This window comes from Ooceraea biroi, chromosome 8 (assembly GCF_003672135.1).
Source record: "Ooceraea biroi isolate clonal line C1 chromosome 8, Obir_v5.4, whole genome shotgun sequence".
Taxonomy (NCBI): Eukaryota; Metazoa; Arthropoda; class Insecta; order Hymenoptera; family Formicidae; genus Ooceraea; species Ooceraea biroi.
Genome location: NC_039513.1, coordinates 8,729,240 through 8,741,327, shown reverse-complemented (window position 1 = coordinate 8,741,327; position 12,088 = coordinate 8,729,240). Strand labels below are relative to the sequence as shown.

The following is a 12,088-nucleotide window of genomic DNA, read 5'->3' as shown; positions in this document are numbered from 1 at the left end:
GCGATGTATTCAGCCAACGCGTAATTTTTCAATGCATCTTGCATCCGCCCTTTTCGCGCAACAGCTTGGAGTACCGTCGTATCAGGGAAATAAGCCAAATAAATACGGCGGGAGCAATATAGCCGTTTGAGAAATCTCGTGACTCGATAGTTTCCGCTGCCGGCGTTTGTGCAGCGAACAGAAGAGCCCTCGCGATCCGATATACATAATTTGCGTAAGTAATAAAGGACGACGAGATAAGAGCAGTTTAAGATGCCAAAAGGGGCGACCGAGACCGGGATGGGGTAAACAATAAAAGCCGGAGAAATTAGCGAGAGAACGATCTTCGAGGGAGGAAGTCGACGTGGGACGAGACGGGGTCGCATAAACCTCGCCTCGGATTCACCAAACGGAATCCTCTCCCGTAACCCACCCCGGCCCGGGCCGATCTATCGGCACATTGGCTCCGTGACTCTCCTGTCTCTCCTCGATTCGATTTCCAGATTAATTAAGGATCGCTGGTCTGAAAGGACGTCCTCGAGATCCTTTCAACGAGGTCGAGTGTCCGCGTCCGTCCCGAGGGTGGCGTAACGAGCGCAGATTCGAATCGGTTTCACGAGACACCGAGCCCGATAATGACATTTTCCGTCGGCTCAGGTAAGTCTGTCTTACGATTCCGTGCCTGCTTACTGATTAGGCGCGCCTCTTCGATGAAATCCTCAATTTAGTCGTGCCACACACGTAAGAAGGCTTTCACGACGGCTTTCCCCGAGCACCTCCGCGCTTTCTCGAGAATTGCGAGAGGTATCGCTTTATGTTGATATTTTTGCCACGTAGCTTTCAAATCGGCACGCTTTACGAGGAAACTTATCGGATGATTGTTATTCCTCACAGCTCTTTTCGTTTTTATCGTTTTATTTAATTAAAAGTGTCAATAAAACTTTTGTCGAAATACGATCCGTTAGAATATTGCAAACTTGATATGAGATTGAAGTGCAAATGATCTTGTCGTCTGTTCACTATCAGGGTAATCATTTTGAACTGCTTATATCTCGAAAGTCATTAACGCGTACGTGGTCCAATTCGACGTCAGCAATTCATCACTCATGATATTTTTATGACTTGACAGTTCGTGAAAAGAGAACGCGATTGATCCGAGACGACCTACATAAAGCTGTCGGGGACAATAGTCAGTCAAGCACCCAGCTCGTAGCTGAATCGCAGACGACGCAACGTTAGGGTGGCTTTAGGGCTCGAAGTCGAAGGTGGAGAGAGACCCAGCATTATCCTCCCGCTATTACTCCCTCTCCACCTTGCTTTATCGCTTTCTCTTTAGCAGGCAGAGAGGAAGCGAGAGAGAGAGAGAGAGAGAGAGCGAGAGAATGCAGTTCTCGTATGCACTCTCATATGAACACGCACGATTGCTGCACGCCTCTACAGCATCGCGATGGAAACGTGCATGCGTGCGCGTCAGCACGCGTAAGCGTGTGCGCAGCCGTGTGTATCCCGCAAGAGATGCCAGGAACTGATACGAAATCGATAGAACCCAGTTTCCGGCGATGCGACGTGCCGACGATGTACCATTCGCCCCCAACAGCAGCATCAACAGGAACAACACCGCGCCAACGATCTTCCAGACGATTCGCGCGTCACTCGAATGCGCTTCCACTGGAGATAGGGGATAGGCAGGCAGCCTTTCTCCAAACGAGAGAATTGACGAGATTCAGGCCGATAGCAGTCTGCGAAAGTCATGCGAATTGCGATGGCGCATTTTGCGTATCTCTTTCATGCGATTTTTAAATGTTCTTACTCGGAGTAATTACTCGGAGCGTCTGCTCGAAGAGCCAACTCCTCGATTAAATTGATTACTCCGTTATTGACGTCAATTCCATTAAATCCACCGATCGCAGATTTCGAATTGATCACCGTAATGTCTGCGTGCTTCCCTCTCGATGACAAACTTGGGGAACGTGGCACAATTGGCAAACAGAAAGCCCGCATGCTGATAAGGATTCACGATGTTGATGACAGATTGCAATTGCTCATAAACGATCCCCGAAAATTCATTATCGAGTATATCATTGCAATAGTTTTTATTCTTTGATTTTTCAACGGGATGCAAAGATTTGCATACCTTAAGTCTCTATCAACAAAAATTTTCATAAATTTATATTGTCAAAAGCTATCATATTATTGATGCGTTTTATGTATTAATAATTACAACTTAGAATCATACTTCGTATAAATTTAAAAATCTTTAACTTTTGAGTGTTATGCAGCTCAGAAATAAATCTTAAAATTTTATCTTCGTTACATCGGAACTTTCAAAGAGTTGCAAACTACTTAAGCAGGAAGGTTCTTTTTTGAATATTTAGTGTACAGTCCAATTTCATTTAACCTGGTAATTTGCCTCCGCTGAAAGACTACGGGAAAGCAATTCTCGAAAAATTGTCAACCCGAAGAAATTCCAAGTTTTTGATCCGCAACGCGACCGCGATGCACGTTGCAAGTCTAAAAGATTTTATTAAGCAGTCGAAACCACTCGCTCGCCTCGTTAAAACGAACACGAAGTTTTAAGGTAACTGGAGGGGCTGCATCGGCTAGATTAAAGGAGGAACTTTGCGATTATCCAACTTCACCATTCCGGCTTTTAGAGGTACTTCTATTCTTTTCGCGGACGCGATTGACGAATTTGGAGTATCGTGTATTCATCCATTAGCGACAAAGAGCTGCTTTGTTCACTGACCTGCAGACTAAACGAACTACGTAAACTATTGTGAATAATAAGTCAAGTTATAATAATATGCATGGAGAAAGCCCATATATATCTGCATTTCAATTTTACAATTACGATGCTAAACAGCAAAACTTGAAAAGCTAAAAATTATATCCAGTGAAATTTAATGCGAGAAAAATGCAACCTTTTGCACGTATTAATTAGATACGCGACAATCGCTGGAAGTATCGGGCAAAAATATTGTCGTACATGACAAGCGCGAGGAATCGAGTTATTTTTGCGACGGTGTGACAGAATCGTCACACGCGTTTCGAAATGCCTTGTACACATGTCAGGTGGAGCGACATGGCACTCTGAGCTTTGACAAGCAATGGAAAGCAAATCCGCGGAATCTGAATACACAACTGGATTCCTAGTAGTTTAAATCAAGCTACCGCAACCCTTGCCTCCTCATTTCCTTTCCAGCGAAATATCTTCAGGTGGCTCGCTGTTATACCGGAGCAGCAATACGAATACAGTCACTGCGAAAATAGTATGAAGAGGTGCTTCGTCGGCTTATTTATTTATATCAAACCACTCTCAAGTATTTAAATCAGCTTTTCGCGTTGCTTCCTAATTCTTTCTACTGTTTTTAGCTACTCGTCATCTCCTGCCGGCTCTAAAATTTATTTTCCAGACATACATATTCATGCGTGAAGAACGTTCAAAAATTATTCAGTGTTTCCTCATATCAAGTTTAATTTTGCGAAAGAGGAGAAGACAGGCAGAAACAACCGATACATATAAAAGATGCTTTCGCTCGTAGATTGGCGCATGACGAAAGTCACATTGCGCTCGAGCGGTTTAGTGGAATGTTTTTTAGGAGAGATCTCCTTAAGAAGGATTCCGAGCGAGACCAGAAAGCACTGAAGTTTTCGAGTAATCGCGGTTATTACTGGAAGTGCAGTTGTAGAAGTTCCACGGTAAATAACGAGCGAATTAGAATTATTGTCGGAAGAAAGTAGAGGATACTCTTCGCGCAAAATTTCACGAAGTCCCGGGTAGTAGCCGGCTTCCAATAATGTACTCTGTTTCCATCCTATGTGTCGCGCGGTTTTCACGATTGTCTCCTCAGGGAAAACCGGGGAAGAAAAGCCTTCTTTCTTTGTAATGGAGCGATATCAGTCGCGAACAAACAAAGAGAGCTATCGGTCGTACTTTAAATATTTCATGAATATATTATACGCGAGTCTCTTCTTCCTTTTCCTTTTCCGTATTATCTGAATATCTAACGGAACGATACAGTGATGCTGCTATGAGCAACAGCGGCTTAATGTTACGTCGTGTCGTATCGCAACAGACTATCTTTGCGTTAATAATTAACATCCCGCGATTAACATCACGACGTTATTATCGTGCTTCCGTTATGTCGCCGATGAAATCAGTGGCGCTAAAGTGTGGCGTGAAGTCGCGTGACACAGCGCAGTATCTTTCCCCTTAGGTCCACGTCGAAGGATCGTTTCGCCCTTATGATAAAGAATGACCCCTCGTTCTTTGGTACCCCCGCCGATACGGGGAGTTGCCCCGGCAGTAAGAACTTATCGTATCCGCAAAATCTCTCCCTCCGCCGTCCAGAGAGTAAGAAAACTTATCAGATCGCTCGTAAAAAGTTATTTTCCGAAAATGAACTCGCCGACTGGCAATCTCGCCAGCGTGAACAATACCCCGTAGGATTCCGGAGCGGGAGATACGCCGCAAGATGATCCTGTCAACCGGCGCGTTGATCGAATCGATAACTCTTATAGAGTTGACTAACTCGGGTATACTTCATCCACCCCTCGTTCATAATATACCTATTTTCGTCTATCTTTATGGAAAAATATTCAGAGAGACATATACAGGGTGTCCCGGGTTTTAACCGACAAACTGCGGGAGCATATTCTACTAGTGGAAATAAGAAAAAATTCTTATATCGAGTTTGCTTAGAAATGCTTTATTACAAAGTTATAAACCAATATTCAAAAGAAATATCAGATAAGTAACAACGGAACATAGTGTAGATGTTTATGTTACGTGTATTCACATGTATTCGTGTTCACTATGTTCAAACGATTCAGTATGATTGTTACTTTCACAACAGTAGCTGTTAGATTTCAATCGTCGTGTCAACTAGCAATTACTATCAGAATGCCAAAAGTGTTTTCAAATGAGGAATACACTGATACTCATTTCGTGTACGGATTCTGTGACGGAAATGCACGAGCTGCCGTACGAGAGTATCAACGTAGATTTCCTAACAGGAGAGTACCGGATAGATTTAAAGCAACGAATTACTAATTCAGTTACTGAGATGCAACAAAATTTTCAGGAATGTCGTACCGTAACAAATTCTGTACTACGTCGATGTCTAGCTTGTATCGATGCGCAAGGACAACATTTTGAAATGCGTCACTAAATCATTGCGTAGATAATTTTTATTTTTGTGAAAACATCCGTTGTTACTTATCTCATATTTCTTTTGAATATTGGTTTATAACTTTGTAATAAAGCATTTCTAAGCAAACTCGATATAAGAATTTTTTCTTATTTCCACTAGTAGAATATGCTCCCGCAGTTTGTCGGTTAAAACCCGGGACACCCTGTATATAGAACGTGAGGAAAGTTCAGGTTCAAAAATGTCTTCCCTCGAAGGAGGAGCTTGAGCTTGCACAGAGCTTGTTGAATCCGCGATCGTTGAAATTTTAACCGTACCGCGCACCGAGTGCGTGCTAGATGTGTTTCCTGAAATTCACCCTCACCCTCGGACCTACCAAGGTGCGTGAGGTACCGCCGTAAATCTAGAGGAATATTTTCTTCTCAGCCGCTTATAATCTCGCCGTTTTCATGTTTATTCGCGCCCTCGGAGTGTTTCTCTCTCTCGCAAGGATCAGGATCGCGGGGCTGGGATCTTTTCAAATCTCACGTGATTCTCCGTGAAACAAAAAGATTACGGAGGGATTCCGCGTATAAAGAGGAGCTCGTGAAATCTCGCGAGGGGACGAGAAAGAGAGAGAGAGAGAGATAGCACTAGCGAGAGTGGGACAATGATGAAATAACTATAAAGTTCCGCTTTACGGGTGGGCACGGTGAGCGTTTCGCGAAGCGACCTTCGAATCCGCAATCCTTCCTGGATGTCCACGGCGATTTTCCTTACTCCGCTTCCTCCTTTCGCCGGAAGATTGCACAGGACGGGTCGGAAGGACTCTTCGCGAGAAGTGTCTCGCCTCATATGGCCGTAGGCCACGATCTCTCCGTCCACGACCGCGGCTATCCCGTGAAAGCATCCGTCCCGTCGAAAGCAATGGGAAGCGCGGCTTTATTTGCCGAGGAAACACTCCACGAAACGAAATAAAGCATCGCGCGGCGAAAACACAACGTTTTCGTCGTCTCCCTTGCCGCGGCCTTTCCCGACAATACGCACGCTCGAGATATTGTAATTCCAGCGAGAGCAGAAGGAGATTGGAGGCTTACCTCATTGCATGCCGACTAAACGGCGAATAAGACATCGCGCTGCGAATACAATAACGGCGGCATTCTCGCGGAAAAGAGGAGGAACGACTCCAATTTCCGGCGAGAGCAATCCCCGAAAATCGCGCGCGCTCGCGGTACCGCGTAATCATCCGGAATCGCCGCCGCGGGAAATTGCGGTGGATTAGACGCCTTATTCCACTCCCGCCTCCCGAGGGGGTAGAAGAGACCTCGTGCGCGCGCGCCGACTTTATTCTAATTAGTCACCGGGAAACTCGGTAAGCGCGATACTTTTCCGGAGCGCCGGAGGGCCGTCGCCCCCGGTAAAACGGTGCGGACACAGCTCGAGAGACGAGAGCGAGACGGAGCGAGTAGTGCAGAGGGAGGTAGCCGGAAGTGGTTGGGCTCGTTCCACCGCGTATTCGTCGTGTCTCGGGAATAATTCTCGGGGGCGAATAATGGAGTGGACCCGTTCAAAAGTCCCATAAATTCCGCGGAACGTGCTACCTGCTGCGGTGGCCTCGTACAGACGTCGGCGTGCCGCGCCGCGTGGCTTGATGGCGCTCCTGAATATATCGGCGTGGCGTTATGCTAACGGTACAGGGAGATAGATAGATAGAAAGACACAGAGAAAGAGAGAGAGAGAGAGAGTAAAGGGCGAATGGGAGGGTAGCTAGGGGTCGTGTCGGCTAGGGGTAGTTGGCCCACGCGAAATTCTACAGCGGGAACGAGCGAGCGAGTTAAACAGCCGGGGGCTACCAATTCCCCGGCTGCTAACTGCCTTCGCATAGTACGCTGCGCTGGGCGAGTCTGGGCCGGAGCCTCGAAGCTCTTTCCGACGGCGTTTAAGGGCCGGTGCGGTAATAATTTGTGTATACACCGCTAATTAGCGGTGTGACGTGGACGCCGCGGAAGACAATCGATAATGCTCGCGGGACAAGTCACCGGCGGCGATGTAATGCGCTCGCCATAATCAGGCGCGCGCGCGCTTTGTTGCATTTTGAATCGCGCGAGATTATTCCCGTTTAGCGCGAATAGGCCGCTAAGATTAGATTAGGGAATAGATTCCGCCCGTGGGCTCTTTTCAACGCGGCCACGGTATTTCGCTTTGATACGCACGCTAACTTTATTGCGTGTGTAGGTGCACGCTCTCGCTAATCGACAGGCAATGCGCCGCTCTCATCTCCGCTTTGAGACAATCAGCCATCAGTTTAGGAACGCGAATATGGAGTGCGCGCGTTGCATTTTGACCATAGCGGATTACTCATTATCAAGACAAGCGGCAGCTGCTGCTCTCGTCGATCACTATTTGCCGCAATAAAGCACTTGATGTGACAGAGCCTGTCCACGTCGACAACACCCAATTCCAGAAAGAACCAATTCCGGACAATTTGGTTCGATTCTGAAAGTCACTGTTGCATCCTAAAAGATTCCTTCAAATGGTAACTGGACGCGCAATCTTAAGATGTGCTATGGTTCCATTCCCAAATTATCAATTACCGTCCGCAATTCAATTCAAAAATTCAAAATCAATTTCCGCTGGTCAGATGATGAATTAAATTTTCCCGAGCACGGAATTCCTATAAATTCTCGAATCGATAAAGAGCGCGACGCTTTCGTGTGGCGACCGGGATGCGCTTGGCTGGTTATAGAGTTTCCTCACTTTCGGGGACTTTTTCGTTAATAGAGTCATCAAAGTAATGGGCGGCAGCGGCAGCAGCAGCAAGAGCAACAAGAGCAAGAACAGCAACCGGTGCTTTGTTTCATGCACCGTATGTACAGGCCACGTGTAAACTCAGTGCACGGCACAACGGCAGCCCGAGTGTTGATCGAGCCTAGGAATCCGTCGAGATCCGCGCGGACGGTAAGAGTGCTTTACCGGCAATCCGAGCAGAATGTCGGAAGGAATCGTGAACCGGATGATTCAATCAACTTGGTAGAATACCTCCAGTGCCCGCGAGTCGGGCGGGAATTGGATCGAAGCGCAACGAACTCGCGCGCTTTCGGCTGCCACCCGCGATTTTCCCTTTTAATCCCCCTGATCCCCTTCTTAGCCTCAATTCGTTGTATTTGTTGCACCCGTTGTATTACACTCTCCCCTCTTCAGCGCTGCTTGGAATCTTAGAAGATTGGAACGAACGATCGATCACTGTTGAATTGAATAATACTCGTGTGTTTCTGTAGTCACATAAGAGTTTTCTTTTTTTAATCGATCTACAGAATGTACGGAGCCATAAAATTCTACAGAAAGGTTATACAGGGTGTCCCGGGTTTTAACCGACAAACTGCGGGAGCATATTTTACTAGTGGAAATAAGAAAAAATTCTTATATCGAGTTTGCTTAGAAATGCTTTATTACAAAGTTATAAACCAATATTCAAAAGAAATATCAGATAAGTAACAACGGATGTTTTCACAAAAATAAAAATTATCTACGCAATGATTTAGTGACGCATTTCAAAATGTTGTCCTTGCACATCGATACAAGCTAGACATCGACGTAGTACAGAATTTGTTACGGTACGACATTCCTGAAAATTTTGTTGCATCTCAGTAACTGAATTAGTAATTCGTTGCTTTAAATCTATCCGGTACTCTCCTGTTAGGAAATCTACGTTGATACTCTCGTACGGCAGCTCGTGCATTTCCGTCACAGAATCCGTACACGAAACGAGTATCAGTGTATTCCTCATTTGAAAACACTTTTGGCATTCTGATAGTAATTGCTAGTTGACACGACGATTGAAATCTAACAGCTACTGTTGTGAAAGTAACAATCATACTGAATCGTTTGAACATAGTGAACACGAATACATGTGAATACACGTAACATAAACATCTACACTATGTTCCGTTGTTACTTATCTGATATTTCTTTTGAATATTGGTTTATAACTTTGTAATAAAGCATTTCTAAGCAAACTCGATATAAGAATTTTTTCTTATTTCCACTAGTAGAATATGCTCCCGCAGTTTGTCGGTTAAAACCCGGGACACCCTGTATAATTCGTTTTAGATTTTTTGTTCTCTTCTGCTCTCTGATACAAGCAACATGAGAAACCTTCCTCATATTACATCACCGTTATTAATCGCGACATCGATTTGCTCCGGATTTAAACGATTACGAAGCTTCAGTTGAAGAAAGTTTTTCTTTTATTTTGCTCTATCGCATACACAGTGGATGTATGTTTGTCACATTGAAAATATAAGCGAGACACATGTATTTTTCACGAAACATGACAAAACGTAACATCAGCGCGATAACAATAATAATGACGGAAAGCGAGCGTTCGACACTACCTGACGAACAATCGCAACCCCTTACCTCGTTCCCGAATATTAATTACTCCACTCGGGAAGAGTCGAACCGCCGTCGCCGCGGAGTTCGCTTATTGCATTGCAAACTAAGGAAGAAGAGGCAGGCTGGCTGAGAGGTCTGCGCCGAACCCCGATGATCCTTTCAACCGGCTCCTCTTTGCAGCGAAAGGAAAAAGAGAACCAGAAAGAAGAAGAAGACGACCTCTCCCGAGAAAGTGGAAAGGGGGAAAACGGAGCAGACAGAGGGCAGGGAATAAGCAGGAAGACGAAAGGGGAGGATGACGTACCGAGGGAAGAGGGTCTACAATCTTTGAGAAAGGGCGGAAAGGTGCGGGCGAGGACGAGGAACGGTGTGGGCGGGGCGGCCGAGGGGGTCGAAAACAATTAGCCTGGCACCCTATCTCACCCCGGCATGCATCGGGGGATGGGAGTACTCCGTTACTCCCGAGGTGGGAAAAGGAGACTTCGCTGGAGATGAGCCTCCATGAATATATCGATATCCCATTAGAGGGTTCCGTTTCCTCCGCGCACACCCTCACCTCCTATATTTCTACCGCCCGCCACACCTCGTCACCCGCCTCTGGTTGCCGCTAGATTGTTTAAAGAGTGGCTGGAAGCCAGTGCCGGTGCACGGATGAGCAAGACGGCGAGGATCTCGCGTGAGCAAGCGAGCGAACGAGCAAACGAACGACGAAAGGGGGAAGAGGAAGGGTTGCGCTGCGCTGCGCTGATGGTTCCGGGGTGTTCGATCCTGGAATGCAGACTGCCGGGGTGGAGTTTCGCATCGCATCCGGCGGCATCGGCCCGGACTAACCGCCTCGACCTAATCCCAACATTAATGCCACGGCAGGCAACCGCTACCCATTTTGCACCTACAAACCGCCCCGATCCTTGCTAGCCGTTTTAGCCGCATCACGGGTCCACGGGGTGGAGTGAAAAAGAAGGCTGAGTAAGGGCTGACGGGATTAGGCGCGATCGAGCGAAACGATCGTTTCGCTTGTAACGGCCTCTCTTTCTTTTTGCGTCGTCGCGCGACGGAAGATATCCCTCGGACGCGCCGATCCCCGAAGATATCCCCCGATTGCATATAACTACTCCATTATATTTTCGATCACGTTTCGGATACCGATTTTCTTAAGGACGAGGCTGCATTGAGATACCCCTGCCATCAGCGCCGGGATCGATCGATCGATCCCGCCGCGAAGGAGATCCGATTTAGCAAATCGCCCGTGCGGATTATTCGCGCTTCCTTCCTAGAGCGCGAGGAGCACGTGCCGCGAACTTTTTTCATTTCGGACTCTCGAGACCCACTTCGCTACGTCTGCGAGTGTGCTTAACGCCGGAAAAATTTCGTCTGCTCCTCGGCAGCGATGAGACTTCATTCAGTCTTAAATGGGCGCGCAGGATGGTTGTCGGATTTCCTCGTAAGATATAATAGATAGCGTGAGAGTATTTTTTCGCAATTTTTATACTCATGCACGAATTACCGTAAGAACGTCGCGCATTTCACAATCATCATTGTTGTTTTATTTTACAGACGATATTCTTTATGACAGATATTTTTCTAATATTTAAACGTTAATAATAATAATTCTCAAGCGTTATTCTGTTATATATTAATTTCTCTTGAATATTATACTTAAAAGGATAAGGTAAAAAGGATGTTGCGTTTCCGTGCGCTATCTTGTCTGGTGATGTTGCAAGCATCCGATATCCGAAAGACATTCGTCGCCAATAGTTACAGATTCGTGAATCAGTAACTGCACGTAAGGGTGCGCGATAAGATTGGAATCCTTCCCGAGCTTTCTACTCGGTATTCCGTAAAAGTTCTACACCCCTTCTACCCCATTACCCCACATGGTCGGCCGTGTAAAGAGGCTCACTTTATTTTTGACCGCGTACCGAGATAGCTAGGAATTTCATTTCTCGCTTCCCTGGGGATATAGTTACGTTTAGATCATCCTTGCACCACTTCTCGCCCTCCAAGAAATATTATTCCGCGAGATTCGCTTTCTTCGCCCGTGCGTGCTCTTGGTTTCCCTTTTCTTCCTTGCTTTTTTCCTGTATTTCCCATTATCTCGATGCAATCGCGATATCGACACATGCAACATTACTAGAATTTCGTACGATGATACTGTGTCCCGCGCACTGCGGGAGAGAGCACTGTGAAATTGTAAAATTATAAATTATAAATGTAAAATTACAAATCTATAGGTATGAGACTTGTCAGGGTTCGTATAAAGGTACAATTTCATGCTGTCGCTCGTCGCTCATTTTCAGCGACAAAACAGGTCACGTGATCAAAATTGACCAATATCCAGCGTTAATTTTGATCACGTGACCTGTTTTGTCGCTGAAAATGAGCGACGAGCGACAGCATGAAATTGTACCTTAACGGCAGTGCTCATAGCAGTACATATTTTTTGCTAGTCAACGTCTGTTGAATAACTTAAAAGGGTTATTCATAGCCGCAGAGCGAGTAATTTTCGTTACGTTTTTACGGTCGATTCCGTTACATCCCCGTAACACCGAAAATCCCATGCGTTCTCGGGGTGGCTTTACGAGCTG

At 46.1% G+C, this 12,088-nt stretch overlaps 1 protein-coding gene across 4 annotated transcripts in view; it reads right to left on the bottom strand.

The window, feature by feature from the left end:
• Positions 1–12,088, bottom strand: part of LOC105275675 (dedicator of cytokinesis protein 7) — a 143,885-nt gene that overhangs the window by 71,991 nt on the left and 59,806 nt on the right. The window lies entirely within an intron of this gene.